Genomic DNA, 17,741 nt, shown 5'->3' with positions numbered 1-17,741 from the left:
GCAGAGTTGTTAAGGTCAGCATTGTCTTGCTCGGCCTCACTTTTCCTCCGGGCTTAATGGGCGTCTCGTCACAGCTCTGCCAGCTGAAGCTGTCTGGAAATCTCCCCCGTTGTGAAACGGGCCTTGGATTTAACGCTCTCCGTCTCCGCTGCATGAGATCGTTTTCCTGCAGCACTGTTGACATTTTCAGGTTGTTGTTGTGGGTCCAGCTGCTGTAGCATTTGGTCAGGGTCACATCAAAGATGGTGGAGGAGAGAGCAAAGATGGTAGAGGGGAGAGCAGGAGTCCAGGTCAGCCTCGGCTTTCTGGGCCGACAAAGCAGCCTGTAATCAAGCATAAAGAGAAAAAACAAAACAAAAACAAAACAAAAACAGACGAACAGGAAAATGATGTTGTGTTGGCTGTGTTATTCAGAGAGGGGAGAAACAACGGGGCCAGGCCCTGTGTCAGCCTTCTCTCCCCCTTTTTTTTGTTTTTTCTCACCATATAATCAACTCATAACCCACCAAGCTGACAGGACAACACAGGTACATGTTAAAATTCTTAAGATCATGTTTAAAAGCCCAAAAATGGACTTTTCTTTCATTCAGTAATCACTTGTATTAATCAATCAGCAGAAAACATGTCACAGTTTGAATCTTTTTACCACTACATTTGTCGTATCCTCACTGGTTGGTCAGACCAGTGTCTTTTTTGAAGTTAAGTTGTTGTCCTGCAACCCAGAGAGTTTATTTGTTAGTAGTGGATAAACTTTATCATTTCTTTAATCTTGCTGGCAAATCTTCACGTGTTCATGAATGTGAGCTGTTTCTTCATTGCGTGTATGTGCGTTTGTAGGTGGGTTATTTTAACTTTTTCTTAAACGAGGCATTTCTCTAACACGTGCCTCTCTCACATTTCTCTGCTTGTGTGTGTTTTGTTTCACCTTTTGTTGTGATGCTCCGGACGCCTTCCCAACCTCCACAAGTCTGTTGGCCCCAATTTTATGTGTTAAAACTTCTCTTAATTTCTCCTCTAATTCTCTTCTAGCTGCTGTCTTTTCCACAGCTGCTGATTCTTGCTGAGTGTGGTTTCCATTACTATAATTTTGCTTCGGCCGCTGTGCTTGTGGGGGGCAGTTGGTCCAGGCCCGTAGCCACCTGTATCAACACACTAAGAGATTTATTTAATATCCTTTTCATCACAATCTTACTCTGCCGACTGAAGTGCCGGTCTAAATCATACACGATTTGTCTCTTCTATATCAAAACCCAGCCAAACATCAAACATTCAGCGTAGTCATTCAAAACCTTATTTGTAATATTATAATCAGCAAAATCAGTGTTTTAATTACAGGCATGTATCATTGTTTGCAAATCATAATTATAAAACTCAAAAACACACTAAACAGGAAGCAAAAATCCTCTGTGCGCTCCACAGCAGCCACCTCATTTGCATGTTCACACACCGTCTAAAAATAGCTCGCAGTGCTGCAGCTGCACCTCACCCACAATCTCACACAAAGCTCAGATAAAACTCTATTATTTTATATTACAAAGACGTCTTATATTTACAATCACTGCAAGGCCTGACAGATTTAGCGCCTATACAATTTCGACAAATTTTACCATAACGGGTCCAACCGAAGAAAGATAACTTTTTTGCAGCCAATCCCAGTATCTGTTTCCTCCAGAACAGTCTCTGGCCTAATTTCTAAAGTCCCTAACTCAATTTAACTGTATCCAAAAAAGCACATAACACTGTTTCTGACGGTGAAGTGGTAAAACCACTTAGTTGTTCTGGAGTGCCCCAGGCTCCACAGTGACCAACTGACTATCCCTCAAAGAGGACAAGCATTGGGCGTCCCCAACCCTGGCAAGCGTTACCTCTGAGCAATGCGCTTCTTAGCAGTTTCCGACTGCCGTCCTATAATAATTTATAACACTTTGAAACAACAGTCAACACCCTAAAACATGAGTCTGACTAAGGCAAGTGCAACCTAGAGGTCAATGGAGCCTTCCCTCACTTATAATCACACAGGTCCACACTTATAACCAATTTGGACTTTAACCAACAACATGACCAATTCCCTACCAAACTACTTGAGACTCTAACTCAATTTCTTGGGACTCTAACCCAGCATTTCTTTCATACTTTTTCAAATTCATTAAACACTCTTATCCGACTTTAACTGCATAACACACACGGGGATCCTCATCAAAATCAAAACAGGCCCTCTACCAGTAATTTCAGTGAGTAGACTTTTAATCTAATCATGTCCAATTTGGCACACTTTGGAAATAATTCAACAGGTAGTGCCTTACCTTTGTATAAGCCGGCTTATGCCCACTCACGTCAGACCACTGGCTTGTGCCTGTCCGTTCGACAACCTCAGACCGTCCAAACCTCTAACTTCCACCCCAATACCACAGGACGAGCCCCCAAACTGTTACGAGTTCAAAATTGGGGATGGAGACGAGGAAAAACCACAATAACAACACTGGTCCGGCCGGGTTAAGTCAAACGATGATTTTAATAGTCACACGCGTGGGAGATGGACACTGTATGCAGACAGCCTCAGATCTCAAAATGGTGGAGCATTGCTCAAACTCTTATAGCCTCTGGTGCCCCCACCTTATCATAAAAGCCTAAACATTCACATGGTCAAAGGAGCTTGCAAAGAAAAGCGTCTGGACTTCTTTAAGTTGCTTGAAGACGTTTCACCTCTCATCCGAGAAGCTTCTTCAGTTCTAAGGTCAAATGGTGGAGAGTCCCAGATATAAACCTAGTGGGAGTGACCCCCCACAGAGGGACAAAAGGACCCCCTGATGATCCTCTAATCGCCTGAGCCAAGGTGGGAAACTGGGCGTGGGTCCCAATCAGCCAGAGTTTCGGGTGAGCTCATTGTGAAACCTGGCCCCACCTTATCATGCGAATTCCTGAGGTCAGATGGCCCAGGATGTGAGTGGGCGTTAAGGCGTCTGGGAAGGGATCTCAAAACTGGATTATAGATGGCAGAGAGTTGGTGTCGTAAACCACCGCCTCTGTTCAAAGATGGTTGCTCACAGTGTACATAGATGCTTCTTTCACTCCTCTTTCAAACCATCTGTCCTCTCTGTCCAAAATGTGAACATTGGCATCCTCGAAAGAGTGACCTTTGACCTTTAGATGCAGATGGACTGCTGAGTCTTGTCCTGTGGAGGTGGCTCTTCTGTGTTGTGCCATGCGCTTGTGAAGTGGCTGTTTGGTCTCTCCAATGTAGAGGTCTGAGCATTCCTCGCTGCACTGTACAGCATACACCACATTGTTAAGTTTGTGTTTTGGCGTTTTGTCTTTCGGGTGAACCAGTTTCTGTCTGAGCGTGTTGCTGGGTCTGAAATACACCGGGATGTCATGCTTGGAGAAAACTCTCCTGAGTTTTTCTGATACACCGGCTACATAGGGGATGACAATGTTGTTGCGTCTGTCCTTCTTATCCTCCCTCGCTGGTGTCTGGTCTTCTTTTCTGTGCCTCTTTGCTGACTTTAAGAACGCCCATTTAGGATAGCCGCACGTTTTGAGTGCTTCCTTTACATGTGGCTGATTGGGACCCACGCCCAGTTTCCCACCTTGGCTCAGGCGATTAGAGGATCATCAGGGGGTCCTTTTGTCCCTCTGTGGGGGGGTCTCTCCCACTAGGTTTATATCTGGGACTCTCCACCATTTGACCTTAGAACTGAAGAAGCTTCTCAGATGAGAGGTGAAACGTCTTCAAGCAACTTAAAGAAGTCCAGACGCTTTTCTTTGCAAGCTCCTTTGACTACGATGACCTGGATGACTGAGAACCTTCACAGAAACATTCACATGCTTTCTCTCACACGGCGCCTAAGCTACGACCTTGGCTCCCCGTTTATCTGCTCCTGCTGAGTTGGGGCAGAATCAGACAAATAAGGCGATGACTTTCTGCAAACAGTATTTCTTATAACATCATAAAACAATATCATTCATCCACAATAAATCAGCAGTCTAATGTAATGCAAATCAGTTTAACAAATGCAATAGTTATCAGCTTCTTCTAATTCAGGAGAATAATGCAAACTAAAACTACATAATAATTCACAACCTTTAATTAGGGGTCTAACATGGCATAAAATAATATTATAATCTAACACTATGTTGTAGTGAGACAAGTTTGTGGGTGTTTTGTGCAGCTTCAGCTGTCCTGTTAACTGCTGGCTGGTTAGCTAGCATGAGCTATTAACTAACAGCTAGCCTGGTTAATGGCGCTGGAGTTAAACACACATGCAAACAGCTCGTCTCTACTGCTTTAACTGTTAAACAGAAGGCAATACTGCGGCTGACAGGGTTTATTATGTGAAGCAGCAGCTTGTTTAGTTTAAACAGTCTGCATTAACACTTTAGAGCCGGTCGGAGCGGGCACGCTCTGTTTTGCGTAACTATTTTTAAATCCTGGTAGCTTTGCAACCATGTAAGCTAGCGCAATAATTTTTTTTGCATATGAAAACGGAGGAGTTGTACTTACATCTGATGCCATCAGCTTGTCTTAGGTCACAGTTTCCTTCCACATATAGCTTTGCAAAAACTGCATAAAAAGCTCTTGCAGCAACAAAAACATAATATTCCAGAAACACGCTTTGCCGATCCGATCAGCTGTTCATAACACTTCCTACGTTGGAGTAGACGTCAGCGCGAACTTTTGCATGTCCGCCATTACCTGCCCAAAACCGGAAGTGACGTCATTTTCGCGGAAATGTAGTTTTTTTTTTTTTACCATCAGGGCCTCAGGGCCTATACTTGTGTTTTTAAAAGTTATGTTTGACTTTATGACTTTCTGTGTCATTTCTGAGATGCTTAGGACTCATATTGCACTGCTGGAAATATTTTATTTTGATGCATATGCTGTTATTTTGCAAATTTGCACTATAATATATTTTTTCGTTTTTCCTGCAGTATATGAAAATTGGTGTATCTCAAAAATAAAACTATGAAGACACTTAAAATAAATTTCCTGTGGTAGGAAACTATTTTGTGCAACTTTTTTGTATTTACAGTTTTGAGGGATAAGCTTCTTAAATTTCTCTAACTAGAAATATATGTTAAAAAAGCAAAAACGATTTTCAATTTTTTTGTAGTTTATTGCACTTTTTTGCAATTTATGTAATTACTATGCACTTAATGAATACATATTATTAAAATCTGGGCTATAGTTGTTGTATTGAGGTATAGCAACTTGAAATGCTCCCAAAAATGGCACCACACCATGTAAAAATATAATATAAGCTCTGGCGGACTTGGTTCTATGGTAGGTCTTAAAGGGTTAAGCTGGGCAAACACTGTGATTTTTTTCAGTCGCGTTATTCAGCTCCTGCTCAAACTGTACAATTTAATCTCAGGGGTTAGAAGTTCATAGGTCACGATGCAGGTCTCACACTATACGGCCTGATGCTCTGATGCGACCTGAGTGCTCAAACTGTGCGTTTATAACATGAAGCTTATCATACAAAATCTGTCCCTCGCTCTCCCTCTCTGTCTTTCACTCACACAGACACACACACCATCAACTTTGCTAAATTACTAATGGAAAACATTGACCAGGCAGTGGTGATTGAGCAGCAATGTCCATCCAACTCTTTTCATGGTTGTTGTAGTCGTGATAATTTTGTGTGGTCACATTGAAAAGCCTTGGATACGGAAGCGTAGAGCTGCCACCCAGGCAAAAGAAAAATAGAAAAGTATATTGTTCTAACACTATACCTTTCACGTTTGAACAATATAATATCAGGTTATTACAATATACAGAATTATCACGTTCGTACAATATAAATATTATATAGGCTACATCGCAGCTCCAGTCGCGCTTCCATCACCGTCTTTCTCGTCTTTTCCCAGAGTAACAGCCAAACAGGAGGATCCATTGGCGAGCACTGCTCAGCCTTGCACGCGTTCTTATTTTAAACTTAATCTGGAATTCATTGCAAACTGTTTGTGCGGGACATGAATGACAAGATTTTGTTTTTCTACAAGAGTTAGTAAAAACCGTCTCCAGTGTGATCAAATCTTCTTGCCAAACACCTGCAGCTTGGCAGCACTATAATGACCAGACCTAATACTTTTAAAAACCTACATCTTTCCACAGGTCTCAACTTCATCAGACATCACCTAGACTCAGAGCTGGATGAGGCCAGCACAAACAGCAGCCTAACCGACGAAGATGATGGATCCATGGGGTCAGGAAAGCCAGAAGCAGGGGAGCTGGAGAGGTACCTTTCATGTCCATTCACTGGAGGTGTGGATCTATTGCATGGCTTTCCTTAGATCAAGATGCTGTTGATCAAAATCAATACAGCTCTTCCTGCATCAGGAGCTTGTGAAGGACTTCTCAGTCATGCAGGACTCCTGTTCACTGCTGAACAGTTACAGCTTCACAGAAAAAACCTTGAGAGCAAACTGCTGCTGAAGCTGAACCATCACCTCACTGAGTGAAGAAAGTGCACATTTTTGCTAAATATGCAGAAATAGATGCACACCCATACAACTTATGGTAAACTGAGCTGCCTTGTATGAACATATGTTGAAGATGCCTCGTTCTGTTTTCTCTGAGGCTGCTGTGCCATTTGGAGCAAAAATGAATATAAAGTTTACAGCATATCTTGTCACTGGAAATTGTTTGCACTGTTTGTATGTTTATATTATTTACTGTAGGTATTGGTGAAAAAAGCTTTATGTTGTGAAAAACTGAAATCTGGAAATTTTTTGTTGATGTTTTTACATATATTCATGTTGAAAATACTAAGATTTGTATATTTATTTATTTTTGTTTGTCTGATAGCATTTATTTAAAAAATAAATCGGACATTTCAAACAGTTACTCGCTACTTGAGTAATCTTTTCACCAAGTACTTTTTTACTCTTACTTGAGTAACATTTTTGAAGACTACTTTTCACTTTTACTTGAGTAATAATATTTTAAAGTAATGCTACTCTTACTTGAGAACAATTTTTGGATATTCGACCCACCTCGGAGTGTCAGGACGCTGAAGAACCTGAGGCCAACCACTGAGATATGATGTGGGGAAAATGAACAGAGGGAGTGATTTTAAGTCTGATTTCAGACTATGTAAGTATTAGTTAAGCCAAGAGTAGGGCAAAACCTTTGTGGCCCCGAAGTTCTAATCCCCACAACATATTGATAGATTAGTAAGCAAAATTTTTCTGTGGTTAAGATTTTTGGGGTTGTTGTTTTAGTGATGGGTCGATTCTGATAGTTAGGTTTGGGTTGTTTTCTTATTTCAATAGAGGGAGTTTTATTAATGGACATGTCTATAACGGGGCCCATTATAATTGTAACATTGCACTTAGAAAAAACCTGTCAGGTGATTATGTTTTGTGCTTTGATGAGCTAATAATCAGCTCTCCTTTTTCTCATTTTTTCTTCTAAGCAGGCCTGCAAGATTGAATTAACAGCGCTGTAAAAAAAAACTTTCGGGAGAGCAAATATAAGGTGAGCTTTTCCAGATTACAATGGGCTGAGGAAAAGCCACCTGTTGGAACCTGTGAGTTCCTGTCTAAAAGGATTGTCGTGTATCAATCCAGACCAAAAATGATAAACAATTGTTTTTTCTTTTGAGTGAATGTGTGTGACTGGACTATGACTGGACTGACGATGTGAACTAAAGGTTTGACTGACTGGACACTGAGACAAAAACTAGACCAAGTTTTGTTCCTTATAGCACAGATTGGATCACAGTGAAGGAAGGACAGTGGGGAAAACTGAGTTTGAAATGTGAAGTTCAGGTTAACATACAGGTTTTGTTTCTAGGAAGTTCCAAGGATGCAAAAGATTTGACATGGTGATTAAATTGATTTTATTCCTTAAACACAGGTTTGCAGGCCCGGAGCAAATATACCCGAGAGGAGGATCGCTGAGGTGTTTTGAGAAATAATTTGACTAACCTTTTTCTTTTAATTTTCTAAGAGGTGGTGAAACATTTTCAGTTTGAAAAGGTGTCAAAAGGGGGAATTTTAGGTTTAATTTGGAATTTGATGAACACAGTAGATTATTGAGGTGTAGCAGAGAGAGGCGTTTTGTTTTCTATCCTTTACAGGAGAAGACTCCAGAACCAGAGCAAAACCACGGAGGGGTTGACGAGAATCCAGAAACCAACCGTCAGAAAGGGGAACTCAAAAGAAGCACAGAGAAATGCCCAGTTTCAGAAAATGTGTGGTTTAGATTGAATAGTTTGTAGGATTTCTATGTTATGTAAATTGCCCAAACACAGTGTTCAGGCCGGATATGCGCTACCCGTTAAAGGGGGCGAAGAAACCAGGACTAAGTTTTAAAGAGGAAACGGGTTAACTCTATAGCGGCTATTTCCAAAGAGTGACAAAAGTAATGTAGGACATTTTACCAGGAAAACTAATTATATCGGTTTTTAGTTAACAGTAGTTATTGAGGGAGTCAGTTAATTAATTTAACTTATAAAATTAGTTAAAAAGGGGGAAACTGGTAAGGAATAAACATATTCTTAGTGCTTATTTTCTGAGTATATTGTTTTATGTATTTTAATATTGAAGGCTTGTAAAGCAAGGCCACTTTTGACTCACAAACTAAGTGCTCAGCCAGACTGAAAAACAGGAAGTTGGTGTAGAGCTGTACAAGCATATAAATAAAACAGGAAACCAGACAGAAAACACAGGAACTAGTAACATATAAGGAGTGTTTGTATCGAGGCTGTGTGTGACGTGTAAAGGACCAAAATAACACCTATATGAGACACATTTTAGCTTCTAATGTCAGAGATTCTGCAACTGGCTTTGGGCTGTGCAGGGCTCTCTCTTCCAGAAGATGATTGAATAAAGAATTATAAATGTTTTGACCACTCTGAGTCGGGTTTTGTCTGTTCTACCATGGGGATAAAAGAATTGGGTTTAATACAACCTATATTCTCTGATGAACCGAAGGACATGCAGCTTCCAAATAAAAGATTTTCATGCTGACACAACAAATCACGACTTTGAGTTAAGATGATGGAATAAAGAAAATTGTTACCTGTTAAGAACTACAATGTATAAAGTTTTGAATTTACTTCTTGATTTAGTTTTGGTTTATTTCTCCTGAGAAAAAAGGTTGCACTGACGGTCCTCCTTCCTATCAGAGCTATTATGTGGTATGTTTCACCACATAATACACCATAATACAATGACTTGAACAAAATGATTAGGTGAATTTTAGTGTCATCATGTTAACATTGTTTTAAAGGCCTCCCAAAGAATCGAGTTCTTGTGATTGGTTGGTTGGTTGATTTTTTGCTATTGAAATGAAATTCTCCACTATGAATGTTGTTGAATTTGTTTAATGTTGCCGTATGTAGTTTTAAATTTAATTCAATTTAAGCTAAAGTTCATGTGTAAAATACTGATGGTCTGTCTGTACTAATGAAAAGAACCTGTATAAGATGTGCCCTGGTCTCAAGCAGTGCTTTCATAACCCTGTGATGGCCAAGTGTTATTTTTAGAGCTCAGGTGGATGATAATGAGCATGTAAATGTTTGGTTTCCTTCCAGAACAGCAGAGATAGTGAGGCAAACTCGTTTACCCTGTAGAGACTTCACTGGTTAAATCATCCTAATTAGCCAACAAACCCATACGGTGTCTCCTGGGAACATGCTCCCTGCAGGAGGCCCAGATTAAAATGAATGGAGAAGGGGGTTGCAAGTACACTTTTTCTCTTTTCAAAGTCTTTGATTCCAGACTGAAAAGATTTCCAACAGATACATATTTAATGACTGTGTTTTCCACACCTTTGTGACTTTGTACAGGGATATGAATTCTAATCTTTAAATGGAACATTTAGAACATTTTTACACAAAGCACCCAAATGCAGACACTGACGAGGACTTAAGATAAGATAAGATAAGATAAGATAAGATAAGATAAGATAACCTTTATTAGTCCCACACGTGGGAAATTTGTTTTGTCACAGCAGGAAGTGGACAGTGCAAAAGTTATGAGGCAAAAATTAGAATACAATAAGAATAAATACAGTACACAACTGTACAGAATAGAATAAAATAAAATACTATATACAGTAGAATAAAATAAAATAAATATACAATAAGATAAAAATAGAATACAAATACAAATACTATATACAACTGAGTAAAAATACAACGATGACAGAAAGGATTATTGCACTTAGTATTATTGCATATGTATGGATGTGTGTGCTTGATCAGTTAAAGTCTTTATTGTGGAGTCTGACAGCAGTGGGGAGGAAAGACCTGCGAAATCTCTCCGTCCCACACCGTGGGTGCCGCAGTCTCCCACTGAAGGAGCTGCTCAGTGCTGTCACAGTCTGCTGCATGGGGTGGGAGATGTTGTCCATCAGGGATGACAGCTTAGCCGCCGTTCTCCTGTCACTCACCACCTCCACTGGGTCCAGAGGGCATCCTAGAACAGAGCTGGCCCTTCGGATCACCCTGTTCAGTCTCTTCCTGTCCCCAGCAGAGATGCTGCCGCCCCAGCAGACCACGCCATAAAAGATAGCAGAAGCCACAACTGAAAACATGCCTTTTATCGAGGCAGCACAAAACCATAATCACAAGCAGAAATGCAAAGACTAAACTAACAAAATCTAGACTGGAAGGAAACTAGAATCAAGTAAAAGCTAAAGACCTGAGATGTGGAACACAACACATGGGAAAAGTCATGGGTGATGAGAAACAGCAGATGGCGTGCAGGAGAGCACAGCTGAGAGAAAGCAAACATAACAAGGAGACAAGACAAAGGGAAGCAAAACTAGATGCACCACATGCAGGACAAAGTATCAAAAAAAAAAAACAGAAAACATGAGACAATTCACAAAGAGGCAGACCAGACACTGAGATGTGGAAACATGACAGACTCAGACACAGAGACAAAAGTAAGTAGACGTGGAACATAAAGACAGAAAACTAAGACTAAGTATAAACACACGGAGAACCTAGAAACCAGGAACAGTGAATATAGTACAAAACACAAAACCTAGCTAGTAATCACACACTACTAAAGTCACGGCTCCCAAGTTGAAATCCCTTTTTTTTACTACTAAGACTACGATAATATCTTATTTTAACTGTTTGAGTTTTAGTAATTTAAGTTTTTGTTTCACCTGACTGTACGAGGATGTTATCATAGGAAGCACTGACTCAGACTGTGGGGTAATATATCACATGCTTTCGTAAAAAATTTCTCTTACGCTTAATTTCTATGAAAATTATGGTCTCAATCTAATGACTTTTATTAGAATTCTTTTTTTATGTCAAGTGCCACATGGAGTTTAGTGATAGTTCAGGCAGGCAGGCGACTTCTGTTACTTCTTTGCTTTTTTATTCACCCCCAATCTAAAGTCTGTCTCTTGGTTCCAGTAGATCCAGTTTTTGAGTTTTGTTCTCAACTTATTTTTAATTTCTTTGAAACTTTAAGATCATGTATATGCTACTTCCTGAGTATGTTATCTTCTAGTCCCTTTGAATGTGACATTTTTAGTTCTTGATTTCTAGTTTGTTTATGTTAGACTGGACATGATTGGAACCAATCTGTGTGTCCTGTCATCAGTGTCACTGTGTTTGTTTGCCTCCAATCTCCTCAGCCATGCCCATGACTTATTGCAAAATCATTGTACACATTGTACATGTTTAAACCATTACCTTTGCACTACAGCTGCTACGGTATTTTTAGTATTTATTTATTTTACTCTATTTTTTAATTCACAATCAGAATACTTTATTAAACCCTAAGGAAATGGTGTGGGTTACAGTTGGTCCAAGACAGTAACAGTAACAGACTAAACTATTTAAACAATACAATATGTTACAGAGATTACAAATTTAATAAATAGCACTAATATATATAAATCGCTCAATTATTAATATCAAGAATATTGATAAAGAATATTACAGAGGCAGAATATATATGATTGACATTTGACTCTGACATGTGAACTTTGTCATTTGCTATTTTACTGTAGTGTGTGCAAAAGGGTGTAACTACTGCAGTTATTGCAGTAGTTACACCTTGTCTCTGTCTGGTCTGTGTTCAGTCTCTGTGAATACATTTGTAGTCCCGTCCCTGTGTTTTTGTCTTTCCTTTCATTATCCATCCCTTGATCTTTCCTCCCATTGGCTCCCCAGGCTGTCTTGTTTTTGTGTTTATTCCTAGTTCCAGTATCAAGTTCACATCTTAGTCTGAGTCTCAGTGTGTGTGTGTCTGTGTGTGCATTACTTCTTGTTTTATTTTAAAGGTCTTCTGTCTCGTGTGTGTGATGTTCAGTTTTGCTTCTGTCTCGTCAGCTATGATTGTTTTCAGCTGTGTACCCATGCATCTCCACTTCACTTAATCACCCTCCTGTGTATGTATTGTCTGCATGTCGCTCTGTTCTTTGTCATGTCCTCCCTCACTGCGTGACCAGCCTCTGGCTGTCAGTCAGTCCATCAGTTCTGCATTTTGTCAGTGGTTCTCAGTCCACTCAGTCACTGCTATGCTTTTGATGTCTTCCTGGTTTGTAAGCATTAACAAAAGCTGTGATTTTAAGTTTAGCTGAATCCTGCATAATGACTGAAAACTATGCAGGTTAGAATGAGAATGAGTTTAAAATCATTTTTTCACATATTTTTCATTTGTTTTTTGGGACTCTGCTATGGCTTTATAAATGGCCGGATCTCTGTGGGTAATAATATTGATGCTAGTAGTTTGGTTTTTTTTTAATGAAATAATTCTGTTATGTGTGCAAGCAGAAATAATTTATGGTTTCCAAACAAAAAATATTCTCTTTCAAAATGTTATGTTGAAAATCCCTTGATGTGTTTAAAAAAAAAAAAAGCACTTGGGGAAAATTTTGACAAACACTTTAAATTGCAGGGGGTGTCTAATAATTGGATGTGATGAGCAAGAGGTGAATTTACTAAGAACTCAAAAACACTAGACATTAGATGCTTACATGGTAAATGAACTGGTACTTTTATAGCGCTTTCCTGCTCTAGCTGAGCACATTTACCCATCTACAATAAATTATATTTACTCAAAAATAATGAAAGTCCCTTGTGGCATTTCTAAAGCAACTGTGGATGGTAGTGGCAGTAAATAAAAATTTCACTCACAGGCCTTTTTCCAAAACATGACTGTTCTATTCAATGTCCCAAACCAAGGTCCAGATGGGTCATTTGGTGCACTGGTAGATGTCAGTGAAAAGAGTGAAAATATAAACATGAACAGCTTGAGGTACATAATAAAATGTTTTCCAATGTGCACATGGGTAATGTTAATGTCCACAAAAAATAAATGTATGTATATTATTGTGCATAATATACATACATTTGGTTTTACAGCAGTAAAACCACATGCCTAATATATTGTCCATCACCACTGCCTCTCCAAAACAGCTCTGACCCTGCTGTCCTGGCCCTGTCACCCAGTGTTTGGTGTTTATTTATATTCTTTGAGTTATTCAGTTATTGTTAGTTATTTTACTAGTCTTTGAGTTCTTCTTACTGTGCCTCACCTGTGTTCTAAGACTGTCTTTGTATTTCCAGGCTTGTATTTGAACAGACTTTATTACCTGTTCAAAGGTTCTTCACGGCTCTGCCTGAGCCATGAAGCCACCTTCCTTCAGAGTGAAGCCCCGTCCCCCACTCGGACACTCAGACCACTTGTTATGCTAATTCCGGCATACAGACCACTCGTCAGATGCTGTAAACTGGTTCTGAGAAAGGTGAGAAGTTGGCCTGCAGGAGCTCTCTGCTCTTCAGGACTGTTTTGAGCGCACTGACTGGGACATGTTCAGGGAGGCTGTAACAAATGGTGACTGCGCCAACTTGGAGGAGAACACATCATCTGTGACCAGCTACATCAGCAAGTGCATCGATGATGTCACTGACTCCAAGACTATCATAACACGCTCCAACCAGAAACTGTGGAGGACTGCAGAAGTGCGTGAGCTGCTAAAGACTCGAGACTCAACAACAAGGCAGCCCTGGGAACAGCAACCTCCTTTACTTTCTGACTGAACATCAATGGACCCTCTATGGAGGTCGTTAAGAGCACCAAACTCCTCTGTGTTCACCTGACGGAGAACCTGGTCCCTCAACACCAGCTCCATAACTAAGAAGGCACAACAATGTCTCTACTTCCTGCAGAAGCTGAGAAAAGCTCCATCCATCCATTCTCACCATGTTCTACAGAGGGACTATCAAGAGCGTCCTGAGCAGCTGCATCGGTGTCTGATATGGTAACTGCACTGTATCTGATCGAAATACCCTACAACGGATAGTGAGAGCAGCTAAGAAGATCATTGGAGCCTCTCTTCCCTCCATCAAAGACTCTTGCAGCACACCTGTTCCATCCACAAAGCTACCAGCACTGAGTGTCACAGGTGTACTTGAAGGGAAAGCCTTCAAAACGGGAGGAGCAGCAGGGGATGATCATGGAAACAGAAAGACGTGAAAAACACTGCAAAACAGTTTCTTTCCCCAGGCCGTCAGACTCCTGAACACTCAGTGACTGGACTGACACCTTCATACATGTCATTACCAAGCACTTATCTGCAGTATCTCAAACACACACATACACATGCAAACACACACCATCTCCTCCAAACAGTTACCGGCCAATATCAAAATTATCACTTGTGTCAAAGATCTTGGGGAAAAAAGAAACAGTTGCAGAACAACTTAACTTTTTTGGAGAAAAACAATTTTATGGACATTTTCCAGTCTGGTTTCCGCAAACTGCGGTTCACTGAAACTGCGACATTTTGATGGCAACAGTCTCTGGAAAGTACACCGTTCTCGTTATGTTGGATCTCACCTCTGCTTTTGATACTATTGATCACAGCATCATGATAAATAGGCTGAAGGACTTGTCTGGGATTACTGGTGTTGTTTTAAAATGATTTCTGTCGAATCTATCTGGGAAAACTTTTAGTGCCTGTATGGATCAAGTGTTCTGAAACATCAGTTCTGCCTTCTCAAAACAGACCAATCACCAGTTTGAGATTTTGCTGTGACCCTCTTCATGCATGTCTTCCCATCTGGATGGTTTGTGCTCTTAAAGTGTTGAATTGTATGGAATAAAGGATTGTTGACTGAGCATTTATACACAGAGTATTGTCCTTCCTTCAGCCCAAAGGTTGTAAGAATTGGAAGGTTTTAACACCGGCGAGGCACGGGGACCATGACACATGTGCACAAAATTACTTAACTGACTTACTTACTCAGTAATTAAATAAAACTCATAAAGAATTCCAGAAAGCATGTGTCATTTTTAAGAAAAAGAACTTGTGGAAGTTATATGGGAGGAGTGGCTATATTAATTTCTTAGATTTCTCTGTTTCTCTTATATTTAAAATAACCACTCTATGGACAGACAGGCGACTGTTTTTGCGCGTCGGTTCATCATGTGGCTCTGCCATCCGCCTGTTTATTTTCCACATAAACTTTTCAAATAAAGCTCAATATCCCTTGAGAGTTTTGAAAATAAACTGAAATGATGACAATATACATTATTGTCACACATCAAATTTCAGAATATGCATCAAACAAGTTACCTCAAATTGAAAAATTAAGTAACTATAAATGGCGCTTACAATGGGTCTGTTTTGTCTCTTTCTTTTCTCTCTACAGGACTTCTGTATGACGTCCTCCTTTATCACAGATTTTAAGCTCAAGGCAGCAGAGTGAAGCACAGATGTTATCCATCTTCTGTGACAATGAGGGGAACAGAGAAGAGTCCTGCCCATAACATACTTTGTGCAATAGTGGTTGTACACATTGATGATCAATGTAAGTCATAAAAACCACAGTGACATAAAAGAAGAGCTAAATTTCCTAGATCACCGGTGAAGCAAAACACATAAAACCAGGAGGCTGGGGTTTTCATGGCTCCGCACCTCAAGGGTGAAAAATGCTAATAAAATACAGATTATAACAAATGGATCATTGTGGCTTTGGAAGATGGAGAATGAAGATTCCTCTTTTTATTTGTACATCCTGCTGCGACATCTGAGATGAACAAACCATGTCTTTTTAAAATAAATATACATGATCTTTATAGCAGGTGTCATGTGAACTGAAGCACCGAGTGACGTGATGAACTGCAGAGATTCATCTTAGAAAGACAAAATTGGACATGGGAGGTGTAAGAGACGAGTCCAGTGGGACATATAAATAATAATTATGATATTCACAATTCTTCAGTGAAGTGACAGAGGTACGCTCACTAATGTAAAATTAACCCTTTTCACTTGCTTTAGCTCAGCTAACATCAGCACTGTAGTGTGCTGAGACGTGGCTAAAGAAAAGTGCCTTTTACAAGGTTTCATCTCAAAATGTTTCCTTGTTGTAAAACAGAATAGGAAAACTGATGCTTTAGTCCTTATTACATGACTATTATAAGTGTTTTAAGCAAAAATGTTATCTGTGATAACTTTATAATAGAATAAATAGACACTGTCAATGTTTTACACAACCTCTGCATGTGTGACTTCCCACACTGTCGCACACACACTTACTGTTGATGTCGCTTTGAGTTTGTTAGGAATTGAAATATTTTTAGGCTTGTAGATTTTCATACGGCAACAGCACTGTAGCAATCAGTATTATCGTCTAAAGGCCAAGAAATATGCCCAAAAGATTTATTTTCTCAAGTCTCATTACAGCTTTTGCTAAACTGGTCCACTTGATTGTCATAGTTTATTTGATCTTTATTATTTATGTATTTTTTAGTTTTAAGTTATTACAATCAGAATGGACAGGACCAGGGGCGGGAAAGATAAAGATAAAGAAAAGAGAAGATGAGAAGAAGAGGGAAAGAAAAATAGAGAAGAGGGACAGAGAGAAAAGACATTGAAAATCCGCTAGATCACCTGCTGAAAAAAAAAACTAGTAAAAAGAGAACAACACAGTAGGGAAACCACAGCAACAACCAACATAAGCATAAGTAACAGTAAATAATAAACATTGAATGTTACTGAGCAGCAGACTGTATTAATAATGCATGATATGTTTGGAGGCACCAGCTAACACAAGCACACAAGATGTTTGTATTTATGTTTGGCAGCCATAGCCCTGCCCCCCAGGACATGAAACAGGTATGGAGGAGATCCGGACCTGGGTGGGGGACCACCGCAGGAGCAATCGTGCCACCAACCTAGAAAAGAGCTGAGGAGTTCCCTGGATTGGTGATGTTATGGTATCACCATATTACCAGACAACAAGGGAAGGTGCACTGTTGTTCTAAACACAGTGGATTATCACACAAATATGACTACACTCCTCAGTGACAACAACACCTAGCCTTAAGCTTTAAGACAAGAATCCACAAGCGACTACAAAAAGAAAGTTATCAGTTACCTACAAGAACTTGAAAAGGACCGCCCTACATATCATTGTCTATAGGCAAGGGAGGCCATACCCTCACAAAGAAGGGGTCCCACTCAGACCCATTATTAGCAGCATAAACTCAGCCACCTACAACATTTCCAAACACCTTGCCACCATCCTAGCGCCCCTTTTTGGAACACCCCCCATTACATTAAAAACTCTACCGATGGTCCAGAAACTTACACTTAATCCAGATGAACCATGGTGTCCTTTGATGCTGTCTCTCTCTTCACTTGTATTCCTAGAACTGAGACAGTGGAGGCTGTCAGAAAACCCTTATCTTCCCTGCTTAACCTCTATGTCCTTGTCTTGTCTTGTGTGCATTACTTTCCCTGGAATAGCCTCCCA

Source organism: Aulonocara stuartgranti, assembly GCF_965226115.1.
Source record: "Aulonocara stuartgranti genome assembly, chromosome: 9".
Lineage (NCBI taxonomy): Eukaryota > Metazoa > Chordata > Actinopteri > Cichliformes > Cichlidae > Aulonocara > Aulonocara stuartgranti.
Note: the sequence above shows the minus strand (reverse complement) of the source record.